General features: G+C 45.8%; 1 non-coding gene and 1 pseudogene across 1 annotated transcript; both read right to left on the reverse strand.

Annotated features, from left to right (window-relative positions):
* Positions 1–3,937: 3,937 nt before the first annotated feature.
* On the reverse strand, positions 3,938–4,841 carry LOC118621687 (annotated as a pseudogene).
* A 2,110-nt stretch (positions 4,842–6,951) lies between these two features.
* Positions 6,952–7,055, reverse strand: TRNAL-CAA. The gene is made up of 2 exons: positions 7,018–7,055; positions 6,952–6,997 (listed from the first exon to the last, which is right to left on the reverse strand). It is a non-coding gene; the product is annotated as a tRNA-Leu (tRNA).
* Between the last annotated feature and the right edge of the window lie 9,335 nt (positions 7,056–16,390).

Here is a 16,390-nt window from a genome sequence, read left to right on the forward strand (position 1 = left end):
AGTGGGAGAGAGAGAGAGGAAGGGAGAGAGAGAGAGAAACATCGACGTGAAGGGACACATCAAGTGGCTGCCACCCGCACGACCAACCAGGGCCGGGGACAAACTGCAACTGAGGTACGCGCCCCTAGCGGGAACCCAACCCGGGTCTCTCCGGACCGCAGGCCGACGCTCTAACCGCTGAGCCAAACCGGCCAGGGCTGATTAGTTTTCTTACTCTTCTAATATTTTCATTAATTCTAATATTCCTTCCTGCCCCCTTGCAGTTGGGTAGAAAGGCAGTTTGAAGGTGCAGACACCAGCTGTCTCCGCGTTTAATTACCAGGTGCTTCTAATAAGTTGTGGAAAAAATATGAGAAAGGAAAAGGCTGCCTTCTGTCCTCAAGCAGCGTCCGCTCCTGCGGACCAGCTAGGGCGGCAGTCAGGGCCGCCCCTGTGCAAATGAAAAGCCACACAGTGCCCCACTGCCCGAGCAGAGGCTTCTGGAGTCTGATGGCGTCTGGCCAAGGTAATCTACAGAGATAGCCACCTGGAAATTCATACAACATCCCAGCAGGCCAAACAGTGAAGTGAGAAGCCTTTTCACCAGACAACAGCCGTTAGCAGGCTAGTAGTTCTCTTTCGCTCATTCTCCAAGCCTCTGTAATTTAGAACATCTCAGAATTTTCTCCTTGTCAGGAAGGGTGTGTTCAATTTAGAGAGTTATCATCACATCCTTCTCCCAAGTGAGTATGGCCAGGAAAAACTGTGAGTTTGAGATGGGAAAAGGCATTCCTGGGTATGTTGTCTAGGGCAAACGTCCTAGTCAAGTTGGACGACTATAACAAAATACCATGAACTGGGAAGCTTAAGTAACATGCATTTATTTCTTATAGCTCTGACAGTTGGACAGTCCTGTTGGCCCCCGTGGGGAAGCAGAAGGCTGGCTGCAGAAGGCTGTCCTTGCTGTGTCCCCACATGGCAGAGAGCGGGGTGAGGCAGCAAAGTCTCCCAGGACTCTTAGAACAGGAATCCCATTCGTGGGGTTTTAGCCTCATAACCTCATCAAATCCTAATCATTACCTTCCAAAATCCCCTTCTCATAATGCCATCACATTAGGACGTAAGGTTTCTGTAAGGAATCGGGGGCGCCGCCGAATAAAACAGAGAAGAGACTGGAGAGCCAATCAGCCGAATGAACAGGGATCAGGCTTTATTGGGTGCACTCCGGGCGGGTTCACAGACTCCGGGGGTCGAGTCCTAGAAGCCGTACTCAATGTAGGGGCTTGTGTCTTTTATATCTGCCTGTTGCAGCTGGAATTTGTCTCTTAGGGTTTGGCCCTGCGGGGGCTATGCATGGAGCCTATGGAATATGAATAGATAAGATGGGAGTTAATCTATAGCCTCGAGGCAGGCCATTCAGGGTGGGAGACAAGGCTGAGCAAGGAGACAATGGTCGAGCACTTTGCCTGGTGCCAGTTCCCCAGGCCATCGGACAGTTTCAACATGAATTTGGGGGCGGGGGGTAGACACAAGCATTCAGTCCATAAGAGCAACTTGAATTGATTTTGAGCTGTCTTACAGCTCTTTAAATTGTAGAAAACATATAATGATGTAAATCGTGTTCATCCATAGAAATACAAATAAGTTGGGTCCAGTGGAACGCAATTAATCATTACCTGGAAATTGAAAAAAATTTTAAATTTATTTCCAAATTTGTTTCAGCCTTCTAGATTATTCATAAATATATGGTATTTTGAATTTTCTTTTGAACTAATTTTAACACCTTACTGGTTGTTCATTATTTCATTAATTAATTAGTCTTTGACACTTCATTTCTATTTGTACAAAAGTCATAATTTTACTTTTTTATTTTTTAAGGAACAATCTCTCTTTTAATCTTCACCTGAAGACATGGTACATCGATCAGTTGCCTCCTACACAGGCCCTGACAGAGGATCAAACCTGCAACCTGGGATGTGCCCTGATTGGAAGCTAACTGGCCACCTTTGGTGTATGGGATGATGGACAACCAAGTCACTCAGTGAAGGCAAAGTAGCAATTTTTTTAAGGTAACAACTGTGGCGTATACTCTGTGGCAGAAACAAAATATCAACTTTGTGGCTGGTAAAAGTAGATTGTAGAATATGGTTTGGATCTGAATCTATAACGGGCTTTCTCTACTCCTTTTACCATGTCTGGACCTGGAACCCTGTCGTCACGCTCGCCGAGCAGCCTGTGAGGGCCTGCGTACCCTGAAAAACCACCAGTGCAAAGGGCTAAGGGAGACCACACAGGTGACGCTCAACATTGATGCCACCCAAAGAGAGATGTGGGTTGAGAAAGGTAAAAATTCTTACTGACTCTTATTCAAACAGCAAAGAAGAAAGTGAATGAAGGGAACTGAATTATCTTTAAGAGAACAATTTCCTCCTAAAAAGTAGTTTTATAAAAATTTTGTAATCATGTTTTTTTTCTAACTAAAATTAATTTTAAAATTCAGTATGACAGCTGCTATTTACTGTCCCTCATGCTATCCTCTTGTCTTTCTCTAACTCACCCAGTTCTCCAGCAGACTCTACAAATTCTAGACTCTTCAGAGACACACTCATCTGTTCCCTGAAAATGATTTTATGAATGCCATGGTTATACACACATATGATATATTGCCCTATACATTTATATATTTAATAATATAATAGAAATCTTGTTAGAATTAATCTTTTATATTTTATTTCATAAGCACAGTTAATTTAAGTACTGCAGGTGTTAAAAATGAATGGCACCAGATGTTACACCTCAGTTCTTGAGTTAAGCTAAAAAGAATTCAGAACCAAAGAACTCAAATATAAGCAAAAGTTTATTTAGAAAATCACAGGGGCCCTGAGGGTAGAAGAAGTGAGCCAGCTGGGCTGCCTGGGCTCAGGAAACAAGTTAGAGGCAAAAGAAGGCCCTTGGCACTTAGGAGAAAGAAAGACAAAGAAAATGTTCCTGGGGGAAGAAGAGGGAGAAAGGCGTGGACATGAGAGAGAGAGAAAGAGAGCGAGCTTGTGCCACCACGAGCGCACACTGGGTCCTTAGTCTTGTGTGTGTGTGTGTACACATTTAGTTTTATTGTAACAAAGCAATTTGTACACTTTTAACATTTAAAACAGAGCATCATCTTTTCTTTCCAGTGAAACAAAAAGAAAATTTAAAAATAAACAGGAACAAAATTACAATAGAGAAATGTCAATTCCGAATAAGATCCTACAGGTTCTGCTGATTCTCCCATCGAGTGGCAGGGCTCAAGTCATCATTAGGAGAGAATTTTAAGTGTCATCTTAAACTGCAAGGATGTTCGTTAAACATCACAATTAAACATGCCAAAGGAGAAGCCATGTTGTCAAAATGCCCACTTAACCCACCCAAACATCTGAAACCCACCCTTTGCTGACCTTCTATAACCACCACCACCCTTTTTTTAAGTTTTTTTTTCTTTTTTATAAACGAGAAAGTAGAAAGATACATGTTGGTAAATGCTAACTGTCCATATTCACATAGAGACACAGTGTAATCTCTGAGCCCAATATACAGAGGAAGGAGGAAAACAGCTAGAATTCTATGCACTGCTACACAGGGCCCAGCACCCTCCAGCTTCCAGCAGTGCTAAGGGAGCAGAAGGTGTTTGTTTATTTTTTCCCACAGAGCACGGTGGTGTTGATTCCATAAAGTTTCTTGAGACAAGAAGGGATAAAAATGAATTTGGAACAGAAAGGGGCAGAGATCCTTTTCCCACTGTATTCTGCTCAAAGTACATCCTCCCCAAATAAGGTAAGAACCATGGTGTAAAGGAGAGAAAAGAGACCTCAAAAACAGGGTGACTGAGCACAAAGCCGGGGGGGGGGGGGGGGGGAGAGACTGCAACTTGCTCCCAGGGACTGGAGAAAATTAAAAAAGGTTGGAATCCATCAGTGTTCCATTAGTCATCTGCTCCTTCATCTTCCTCTCCTTCCTCCCCCTCATCATTTTCATCTTCTTCACCTTCATCCTCATCACCTTCTTCATCAATAACTTCCAACCCTTCCTCCTCTTTATCATCATCACCTTCCTCTCCTTCCCCTTCTTCATCATTCATGTCAGGAACCAAGTAGTACTGCAATGGATTTGGCCAAATGTCATCTCTGATGTCTTCTCCTAACTCATCTGCACCTGCATCAGAGTGGTCAGTAAACCAGGTAAAGAAGCTCTCTGGTCCCTCATGCTGTCTCTTCCTGCTGGCTTTACTCTGTGTTTGACTTGAACGTTTCGTCAAATCCTTTCCAGATTTCCATTTGATTTCAGTGGACTTTGAAGATGGATCACCACTCTCATTTGGATGAAATTCTTTGGAGAGAACTTTATTTTCAAAGTAATGTTTTTCATCAAAATAAAAATATATTCTGTAACCTGATTTAATATCTTCAAATTCTGTCACTACAACTCTTGTCAAGTAATGCAGTACCTCTTCATCTTCTTCCCCAGCAGTGCAGACACTTGTGGGTGGTTGACAAATGTTGTTACCCAAAGATTTGAGATTTTGGCCATCAATTCTGACCTCTTCTTTTTTCTTTTTTTTTTTATTTTCTAATTCTGACCTCTTCTGAAAAATGGTTGGAGGAGTTTGTTATATTTCTGTTCTACTTTCAAAATCTCCTCACTGGCTTGTTCATGAAGTCTGTCTGTTTCATTTTGTACTTTATCAAAATGTTCAATTGCTTCTTGCTGTTCTTTTTCTCCCTTTGGCAATTCCTGAGGGGTTGACTTCTCCTCTGGCTTGGGGGCAGAGGAAGTCGCAGTTTCTTTGTTTGAGCTGGCAGGGAAGACTGGCATTTGGGGGCCATGCTGTGAGGAGAGTTGGAGAATGAGCCAGAAGGGAAGTCCCATGGTTGGAAGAAGCTCTGAGAACTCTGGGTCCTTAGTCTTAAGCGCTTTTATCTTGAGGTCTCAGGGAGGTTTCAGGGGAGGATCTCAATAGAATATTCATCAGCTTTCCAGGTGTGTCTCCTGAGAGTTGTGGTCGCCACTGATTGACAGGCTCATTAATCATCCCAGCTAGTCCTGATGTCAGCCATGGTTTTTTGGGCTTGGCCTTGCTGCTTTTCTGAGCTGCTTTACTGAGCTAAAACACAGCTGAGGCCTAGTGTTATCTTTAGTTTGACCAAAACTCTGTCTCTGTAGTCGACAAACCCAAGGCTTTGTTCCTAAGATAATTTGATGCGGTCAAAATATCATCTTGGTGACTTAATGCTTAAGGGAGCGAGTGATCCTGCAAGGGCTTTGAAGCTTTTCTCTGCCCCCCTGTTCCTCCTCGGAGGGGGTCTACCACATGACTAGTGACATGCCAGGGAGGGAGAGATCAGGGGAGGGTCTGAACTGCATGGCCAGTGATATAAAAGGTCAGGAGGGATGGGGGTCTAAACCACATGACCAGCCATATGCTAGGGGAGGGAAAGGGGGGGAGGGTGACCTACAGTACTTGTCCTCCCAGTTTTGCCAGTTGCTAGGCACCTGGGCTTTCCACCCTGGTGGCTCCCTGCCTGGCCTATCCTTCCTGCACTGCTGTGCCTGTCTGACCGTGGGCTGTAGCACAGGGGGAGCCTGTCTGGTAGGCCTCAAAGCTATTGGTTTCAACATCTGAATTCAGAATGTGTCCTCTCAAGTGGAACAATAGATCCTGTCTTTGCTAAATGTTTCCTGAAATTTTTAATGTCAAATAAGGCAGCTTTTTTTTGTTCACCTTTCCAGTGTCTCACATTTTGACTATTAGGATAAAATCAACAATCAAATGAGTACAGTCACGAATGGTCATAATGATGGTAAAATATATGGTCATGCAGATATGAATGTTAAATCGCTGGCATTAAACACCGTCTCAAGGTCCTCATATCTCCCCTGAAGAATAAGGAAATCTTGGGATGTGGTGGTCCTGGGGCAGAAACAAAGTCATTTAACTGGAATATAAACAATCCAAGGGCAGAAAGTTATATTATTTTTAAATTTTAGTTTAATTTTTGTCCTATCTTACCTTATTCTGTTTCATATTTTTACTGCCACGGCCTTGGGGCTGCATCCCCTGACCTAAAAAGCACTCATTAAATAGTTATGGGATAAATGACAATTAGAAATACATTAAACGTTCCCTGAGAAAACCAAAAGTAGAAAAGTGAAGTAGGATATGTCTATCCTGTGGAATGATTTGTGATATTTCCTTTGTAAGGAAAAAGAACATGTGTTCCCATGGAAAGAGCCTACGATATATTAAGTGAAAAGTTTTTCAGAGAACGGTTTGTTTGGTATGACTGCATTTCTGTGAAAAGCAAACAAAATATTATTTAATACATACACGCAAATGCAGAGAAATGGAACCGTAAAATATACAATAAGATGATAGTGGTTACATTTCAAGAAAGGTATACAGCTTTCCTGTTTTATTCAAAAGTTAAAATGGTACTCAATTTTGACTGAGACAAAACAATAATTTCAGATGCCAAGGGAGTGTGAAGGTGCATCATTCACAAAGGAAACGTCTGGGAACTAGTCTCATATCTTCTGAAAGTGCAGAAGCGAGCAGAGGACCTGCAGCAGGACTTCGTGGAGAGGCACTGCCCGGAGACTGAAGGCAGGCTGCTAGAGGAACATTCGGGGAGGGCCCGGGACGAGGCGGAGGGCCACCGGCCCCTTTGCCCGAGCACTACCGGCTCCAATCCTGGCGGTTCCCAGATTACTCGGCGATGCCTCCGTCAAGTCCTCTAGGAACCTGTTCTTTATTTGAGCGTCTGTGCCCCAAGTCTCGCGGCTTCTAAATAATATCGCGATGTTTCCGCTTCTAATACTTTCGGTGTTAACAGTTCCTCTGAGAAATTTTTAAAAGGAATTTTTAACACTGGGTTGGGAAATTGTTTATACGATATGGTCAAATACTACTGGAAAATAAGTGGGGGCGAAAAAGGTATGTGTCAGAAGTGGGATTCGAACCCACGCCTCCATACGGAGACCAGAATCCCCAGCAGGGAAGCAGAGCTTGAGTCTGGCGCCTTAGACCACTCGGCCATCCTGACACCCTGCAGCACAGGCCGCTGGCCGCTCAGATGAAGGCTGGGCGGCCCGGTGACGCGGCGCGGACGGGCTGGGGCGGACGTGCTGGACGCGGGGACACCGGAGCACGGCCCGGCGTGGGTGGAAAGGGAAGACTTTGCGGAGTAGGAAGAACGTTACTGCGTAGAACGGAGCGCAGGTCTCCGGGGGCCCTGCCGGCTCCCCGTGAGAAGGGGCGCGCCCGCGGGCCAGGGGGCCCTCCGCGGCCCCGACCGCAGCGTGGTCGCAGGGCTTCCTCGTCTCGCAGACGGTGAGGAGCAACCACGACTGGGACAGAGGACCCCGAGTCTGCGGCATGGCCGCGGGTTCGCCCCTCCGCTCAGGTCCTGTCTGCGCCCAGAACTGCCTTGCCGCCCGGCGGGCAGTTTCTCGGGGCTCGGACGGGCCGGCGGGAGCGGCGGGGACCGGCCGGCGCACACGCTCCCCGGGCCTCCGGCCGCCGGCGGGCGCGGACCCTCCGCGGACCCTCAGCTCTTCGCAGAGGATCGGAGCTCGGCGCGGCCCTGGGCGGGCGGAGGCGGGACAGCGGCTCCCGCGCCGCGCGGCCCCCGGCGCCCGCCCCGTGGCCCCCGAAGCCGTTTGACGCTTGCTTCAGCTGCCCTGTTCTGAACGGCGAAGTTCAGAAGCAGACATGGATTTGGGATTTTAAGTAGATTTGCCCCGATGGGATATAGTCTGTATTTATTGACACCCAGAAGTTTTTCTTTTTCTTTCAGTAAGGTAGACATATACCGATAATTATTTCAAGTTTCTAGAAGTGGAATCACTACATTAAAGTTTATCCAGTTTTAAACGCTTTTGACAAATACTGTACAACTTCTTACCAAAAAATCTGAAGCATTTTAGATACCCCAAACAACAGCAAAACAGTTTAATGGGTGAGGCGTTATTATATGTATTTGGCTTTTTGTTTTAATTTTTTGAGACAGAGGAAGGGAGACGGAAAGACAGAAACATCATGGAATGGAACCCTGCACCTTTTGGTGCGTGGGTCCATGCTCAACCGCTGAGCTACACTGGCCGGGCTTTTTTTTTTTTTTTACATATCTTCTTTGTTGAATACATTACAGAGGTTCCCCCGTTTTTCCCCCATGATCTCCTCCTCCCCAATCCCGCCCCCTTCCTGACGTCCCCAAACTCTTGTTTGTGTCCATTGGTTATGCATATATGCATACAAGTTCTTTGGTTTATCTCATATCGCCCTCTCACCCCCCTTCCCTTTGAGGTTTATCCATCTAACAACCAATTTGTACTTCTTAATCCCTTCACTTTTTTCACCTAATCCCCGCATCTGGCAAGCAACAAAAAGTTCCCTGTGTCTATGAGTCTGTTTCTGTTCTGCTTGCTCTTTTTGTTTGTAGATTCAATTGTTGATAGATATGTATTAATTGCCATTTTATTGTTCATATTTTTGTTATTCTCCTTCAATAAGACCCTTCAACATTTCATATAATGGGTTTGGTGGTGATGAACTCCTTTAGCTTTTTTTTGTCTGGGAAACTCTTTATAAGGCCATTGATTCTAACAGATTGCTTTGCAGGATAGAGTAATCTTGGTGGTAGGTCGTTGCTTTTCATCACCTTGAATATCTCTTGCCTCCTTTCTGGCCCGCAAAGTTTCTTTTGAGAAATGGGCTGACAGTCTTATGGGAGCTCCTTTGTAGGTCACGAACTGCTTTTCTCTTACTGTTTTTAAGATTCTCTCTTTGGCCCCGGCCGGTTTGGCTCAGTGGTTAGAGCGTCGGCCCACCTCCAGAGAGACCTGGGTTGGGTTCCCGGCGTATACTGATTGCAGTTTGTCCCCGGTCCCGGTTAGGGTTGTGCAGGAGGCAACCAACCACATGATGATGTCTCTCTCTCCCTCCCACTCTATCTGAACAAAAATTGAAGGGGTGAGGATAAAAAAAAAAAAAAAAGATTCTCTCTTTGTCTTTAACCTTTGGCATTTTGATGATGATGTGTCTTGGTGTGGGCCTCTTTGGGTTCACCTTGTCTGGGACTCTCTGTGCTTCCTGGACTTGTATGTCAGTTTCCTTCACCAAGTTAGGGAAGTTTTCTATCATTGTTTCAAATAGGTTTTCAATTTCTTGTTCTCTCTCTTCTCCTTCTGGCACCCCTATGATGCAAATGTTGGTACACTTGAACTTGTCCCAGAGGCTCCTTACACTATCCTCATTTTTCGGGGGGGGGGGGGGAGGATTCTTTTCTCTTTTCATTGTTCTGATAGGGTGTTTTTTGCTTCCTTATATTCCAAATCGATGATTTGCTTCTTGGCTTTACCTACTCTACTATTGATTCTCTATAAATTATTCTTTTTTTTTTTTTTCTTTTTTGGTACGTGCCCCTAGCGGGAACCGAACCTGAGACTCTCTGGTCTGCAGGCCGATGCTCCAACCGCTGAGCAAACTGGCCAGGGCTGTAAATTATTCTTTATTTCAGTTAGTGCATCCTTCATTTCTGACTGGTCCTTTTTTATGTGTTTGATGGCCTCCTTAAGTTCCTTGAAGGTCTCACTAAGTTCCTTGAGCATCCTTATAACCAGTGTTTTGAACTCTGCATTTGGTTGATTGTTTATCTCCATTTTATTTAGTTCTTTCCCTGAAGTTTTGTTCTTTTCTTTCATTTGGGTCATGTTTTTTTGTCTCTTCATTTCGGCTGCTTCCCTGCGATTGTTTCTATGTATTAGGCAGAGTTGCTGTGTCTCCTAGGCTTTGTAGGGTGGCCTGTTGCAGTAGGTGTCCTATAGGATCCAGTGGCACAGCCTCTCTGATCAACCCAGCTGAGCACTCGAGTGCACCCCTAGAGTACACCCTTCTGTTGTGACTGAGTCTTGATTGCTATCGGCACATCAATGAGAGGGCTTTACTAAGACTGATCAGCTGCAAGGACTGGCTGTGCCCACTGACCACTGGCCTCTGACCACCTTGGGGGATCAGCTGTGCAGGGGCTCACCACACAGAGCAAGACTTACTTCAGCAGGGCTCTGGTACCCACTGAGTCCACTCATTGTGTCACTTGTGGAGATGGTTGGGTGGTGGTGCTTTGATGTGATCTGAAGCTGTCCACTGGGTGTGCTGGTGTTCTTCCCAGGGACACCAGGCATAAACTACAAAGTGATCTGCCAATGGCTGCTTCTTGTGCTGTTGTAAACCACGGCTGGCTGCTTCTAGTGCCAGGCCTGAGGCCACCTAACAAGATGTGAGGCTCACTGAGACCAGGTGCTGCTTGTTTGAGAGATTTTAGGAAAACCTGAAGCAAAATCCAAGACAGGCCAATCCAGTGGTAAAGCCACTGGAAACAGCTTGAGTGGGCCTGAAAGTTGGGTGGGGTGGGACCTCAGGGAATCACCAGGGCAGGGCTACCAGTGTGAGCCAGGTTGCTGGAGTCCCAGATATGGCGGCTGTCTGCGCCCCAGGGAAGGGCTCACCAAAGGAACAAAGGCCTCTGACAGCACGTTTGTCCCAAAGAAAGCTGATCTCATCCCGAGATCAAAGAGCTCAGTTCTTCCTCATGGTCTCTGCTGCCTTTCAAACTGCCTCACCAACACTGGAGCCTGCAGGGAGCAAGTCTGAGTAAGTCCGTGCACGGGCCCTTTAAGAGGAGCTGCCTGGGGCTCCAGCAGCCTCAGCCTCTCTCAGCCTCAGTTCCCGCTGGTTTTACAGCCAGAAGTTATGGGGATTCTCTTCCTGGCACTGGAACCCTGAGCTGGGCGCCTGGTATGAGACGAGGACCCCTCACTCCTCAGGGAGGACCTTCCCAGCGGAGGTGTCCTCCTGATTTTTATCCGCCACATGTGGGTGTGGGACCAGCCCGTCCACCTCCGCCCTCCTCCGCCCTCCTACCAGTCTCCATGTGGCTGCTTCTTTAATTCCGTAGTTGTAGGACTTCCATTCAGCTTGATGTCAGGCAGTTTTGAATGATGGTTGTTCTGTAGATTAGTTGTAACTTTGATGTGGTTGTGGGAGGACGTGATACCGCATTTACCTATGCCGCCACCTTGACCAGAAGTCACATGTTATTATTTTGATATATTTTTTTAGTTTCTATTCTTAATGTGTAGGTTGAAAAATACGGAATCTCACTACACTAAATTTTCTTTTTCTATTACATTATTCTGTGTATCACAAAGCCCAAAATGGGTTTGGCAGTTACATCCCATACTATTATCCAGATACGTTCTGTATGTGCTCTGAATGCACCTCAGATGCCTTGGTTACATTTCAGACTTCAAATGCAAAATTAAGACAACAAAACAGATCTTTGAAATTTATAATTAAGCTAAAAATAAAATGCCTCTCAAAGTGAGAGGCAACAAGCATTTCTTTGATATCGAAAAGAATAGCAATGCAAGAAACACTGATTCAGACAGAAGCCCAAATAATGTTCCCATTAGGAGATAAAGGCAATGGATATTTATGAGAAAGGGAATAGGAATAATTACATCAATAGAAAAAAGGCATTTCTACCATGCAGACAAGCTAGCTAATGCAGTGGCATTTATTCTAAAAATGTTTTCAATTTTCAGTCCAGTAGTTCTTGTTATGTTGCAAGCAGTTCTTTGGGGCACAGTGTTGCCCTAGGACCAGTCCAAAGGTAATTTTGCTGTTTTAACATTTCAAAAGTTTGAGGATAAGATCCACAAGGCAGTTTCTCTGGTATGGCAGCCACAGCTGCATTGTTCTTTTTTATTTCTTTTCTTTCTTTTTCTTTCCCACTCTCCAAACAGAAAAGGGGACTGTAACTGCGGCATTATTGTTAAAGTACAGCAGATCCTCAAATAACATTTCATTATGTTGATGAGATGTCAGTAGACCTTAGCTCTTGTTTATATCTTAAACTTATGGTAAATTAGTTTCATCATGCATTTCGCTTAAAGTTGACCACACTAAGTGAAGACTTAGTGCATTGTTTTCTGTCTGAAATTTAAGTTACTTGATTAACATCCTAGCAGAGTCAATTCCCCTACAACCTACACAGGATGTGTTTGCACCTTCTCATTCTTCTGCAGACTTCACATGGCAGGGGTTTCTGGGTTAAAGGAGGGGCAGGGGTTTTGTGATTTAAACACATAAAGGAAAATTATTGCAGGACCAATACTGGCCTCTCTGCCTCAAAAAAAAAAAAAAAAAGGTACCAATTAAATGTGGGCCTGGGATTTCAGCTTCCTGCAGGCACTGTGATCCATACTGTCTCAAGCAGTACACGATGTTTCACGTATCCACAGATCATCTTCTGTTGTTCTCTCCTTTCCATGTGTGTTTCTCCTCTTAATTCACTTTAACTTTTTCCAAACAGAATCCATGTTCTCTTCTATTCTCAGGACTCAGGTTCAGCTGGAGTCACTGGTAAGTTGTGTGTTGGAGTCACAGAATCACTGTCTTTCATCTGTGAAGAGGCAGCACCCCCTCACCCCCCCGGCACACTAACCCTTTTAGTTTTTATTTTTCCGAGAGAGGTGTGCTTTCCCTCTGCACCCTGGCTGGGATGCAGAGGACTGAAGACAGCACTCTTTTCCCCTATGAGAGATGTTCGCTCTTCATGGATGGTGCCGTTGTGTCGGCAGGAACCAGCTGTCTTCTCTCACCACAGCTGTAACCGTGGCAGGCCGGGCCGTGTCCAGTTCCCCTTCACGCTCAACCTCTCTTCCAGGCCTTGTCTGCTCTGGGGGGAGATGGCCTCCTAGGCCAGTATTAGAAACAACAGAGCAGATGAAGATACACAATTTTCCTGGGGCAGCAAAAGAACTAAAGAAAGAGGAGGGAAGAAGGTATAGGGGGTATAATGGTGATGGAAAAAAATAAAATAATATAAAGGAAAAAGAAAGGAAAGAGGTTTTGAAGACCTAATGTGTAATTAAGCTGAGAAAAGAATCAAGAGGAGCCAATAAAAAATGCTACTGGGCCCTCATCTGCCTTAAGGAGGCCAGAGGCTGAGTCAGTGAGTTCTGCAGATGGCGCATATGAGTACACTTTAGAATCATTTACACGTTCATTTGGATTCATCCAAAATGGCAGAGTTTAAAAATTAAAAATTTAAATACTTATGAATCCATCACAAGAATCAGAAAATAATCAACACACAATAACTGATGCCCCCCCACTCCCCCTCCTCCCATATTCCCCTCTGCTAACTACAAGCCTTTTGTCCATATTAGAAGAAGACTATCACAAGCATTGGCTGAACAGTGGTTAGAGCGATGCCCTGCACACCAAAGGGTTGTGGGTTTGATTTTTGGTCAAGGGCACATACCTGGGCTGCAGGTTTGATCGCTGGGGTGTGTATAGGAGGTAACCAATCAATGTGTCTCTCTCAAATAGATGTACCCCCCAACCCCACTCTCTCTTAAAAAAAAAAATCCATGGGGAAAAAAATATTCTTAGATGAGGATCAACAACAAAATATTATTTTTAAAAAAGGCTGTCATGCCTTGGCCGGTTTGGCTCAGCAGTTAGAGTGTCAGCCCACAGACCAGAGTCTCAGGGCCCTGTTCAGAGTCATGCAGGGGCAACCAGTTGATGTCTCTCTCTCACGTTGATGTTTCTATCTCTCCTCCTCTCCCTCCCTCCCACTCTATTAGAGATAAATAGAAAAATATCCCGGATTAAAAAGAAAATTAAATCCCAGCTGGTGTGGGTCAGTGGTTGAGCGTCGACCCAGGCACCAAGAGGTCACCGGTTCAATTCCCGGTCAGGGCACATGCCCAGGTTGTGGGCCAGATCCCCAGTGGGGGACATGCAGGAGGAGGCCAATCAATGTTCTTTCTCATTGATGTTTCCATCTCTCTCTAAAATCAAGAAAGAAAAAAAAAATTAATAAATAAACAGGGTATCATAAGATATATACTCTTAAGACTTCTTTAATTTAATATATTTAGTAAAAGTCATTCTTGCCCTGACTGGTTTGGCTCAGTGATTAGAGTGTCAGCCCATGATCCAAAGGGTCATGGGTTCGATTTCTGGTCAAGAGCACATGCCTGGGTTGCAGGTTTGCTCCCCGGTTCTGGTTGGGGTCGTGCAGGAGGCAACCAATTGATGTCTCTCACATTGATGTTTGTTTCTGTCTCTCTCCCCCTTCCACTCGCTCTACAAATCAATGGAAAAATATCCCCAGGTGAGGATTAACAACAACAAAAGTCATTCTTGTGGTACATCCCCATCCAAACTGGAAGATTTGTTTAATCCAACAAGGTTGCTTATTCCTGCTCCAGCTGCTGCTGCCCCTGAGCTGGGGAGCAGGCGGACCCCAGTCAGTTTGTGACCCTCCAATCAGTCTGCAGACAGCCCGTGCCGTCAGGCCGTGACGGGGGGTTGGCAGGGTGGACTGCCACAAACCGGTGCCCTCTCTGTGGGCCCCAGTGGACTACATTAGGTGACAGTGGAATGCAGTTTTGATCATCACTCTTCACTGTTTTCCAGTTGCAGATCCTTAAATCTAGAGCAGTTACTGTTCAAGGTAGATGTCCAAGTACTGGCACGCCAAGGCTGCTAGTCTCTGCTCCGCCTTCTCATGCACTGCGTGTACATATGTGTGTCTGTGGTGGGACAAGGTAAGATGTGCTCCATCATGTGTTCCATCTCAACTGGAATCCTGGCTCTGCAACTTGGATAAGTCACTCTCCCTCTCTGTACTTGTGTCCTCATCTGTAAAATAAGGGCAACAATACCCACTCTGTGGGCATAGGATTGTTATGAACATTAAATAAATTATTATGCACAAAGCACCTATACTATACATGTGTGAAATATTTGTATGGAATACACATTTACGGCATTTTGTGTTAATTTAAGAGCATTTGGCAAAGCTGACCTGGCCTCTGCAAGCCCTCTACAGCACCTCATTGTATTGTTCCCCTTAAAATCTAGCAGATAAATGAATTAAGACAAATCACCAACTCATGATCTTCATCCATGGAACCCAACACCTGGTCCAGGACTCAGTGTGGACCCCAGAACCTCATCTTCCAAGGCCATGTCCACAAACAGGAAATGCAAATCCCCAGGAACGAAGACATTCTCTCAGCCCAATCTGAAGACATTCTCTCAGCCCAATCTCTCCTCCTCAGCCTGTGACAACACCCGCAAGGGTTTAGCTCAGTGGTTCTGGGTTGGAAGGCAAGTTCTGGACCCTGCTGCATGCCGAGCACGGCTGCACGATCCCACTGCCCATTATCCGAAGGCCTGGAGGCAGTTCCAGGGGCGCGTAGGGCGAGCCAATGCAGAGCGCCAGGCACCAGCAGGAGTGGTGTGGTGCTGAGGAAGCCACCTGGTCACCCAGTCAGAAGTAAAAGACTGGCCAGAACGGGAAATCAACACCATTAACTAGTTCCCCCTTTCTTCCAACATCTACGTACCCAATCTTACCGACTCAGAAAACAATGTGAACAACATCAAAACTCACTTTATTTCAGAGGGGCATGTACCCAAAGAGAAGTGTAACTAAGAGCCATCCGAGGACTTTGCTCAGAGTGGTACGCCCTGTAGGCAGTGGCCATGGGGACCTGGCCCTTGGATGGGATACACACTGGAAAGGTTGAGTCCCCCAATCCCAAAGGAGAACAGGAGGCAACAGGTGCGTGAATCCCTGGACTCTGCCCCAGAATCCTTGAGGATGCTGTGCAATGACTGGCAGTCCACAGATGTTGACTGACAGATGGAAGGGCAATGGAGGGTGTTGGGCAGAAAACTACCCTCAGTGACGTCCATCCAGCACCAGGACACTTTATTAGAATGGAGTGAGCCGACGAAACCTCAGAAGAGACTGAAGCATGACTTCATAACAGAGGCACGTCGTTTCCCACATTACTGTAAAATAACTATTCAAAACACATATAGCCCTGTTTAATGGAGTTACTAAAAGTATGGCATGTCTGGCTGGTGTGGCTCAGTGGTTGAGCGTGGACCCATGCACCAAGAGGTCGCCGGTTCAATTCCTGGTCAGGGCACATGCCCAGGTTGTGGGCCCAATCCCCAGTGGGGGGCATGCAGGAGGCGACCAAACAATGTTCTCGCATCAATGTTTCTATCTTTCTCTCCCCCTCACTTCCTCTCTCTAAAATCAATAAAGGAAAAAAAAAATTTAAAGAGAGTTTATTTTTTTAAAAAGTATGGCAGAGTGGGAATCAGGGAGAGGAACCATTCCTAGCAGGGAAAAGTGGAGTAAAGGGACCCATGCTGACGGCCCTTGTGGGGCTCAGCGAGGCCAGGGCAGAAGTGACTGCAGAGCCGCATGTCCACCGCGGGCGGCACCAGAGGAAGCCAGGCTGAGCTCGGTGCAAGTGTCTCGAATGGCTTTCCAAATCC

Source organism: Molossus molossus, unplaced genomic scaffold (genome assembly GCF_014108415.1).
Source record: "Molossus molossus isolate mMolMol1 unplaced genomic scaffold, mMolMol1.p scaffold_m16_p_8, whole genome shotgun sequence".
In the NCBI taxonomy this organism is placed as follows: domain Eukaryota; kingdom Metazoa; phylum Chordata; class Mammalia; order Chiroptera; family Molossidae; genus Molossus; species Molossus molossus.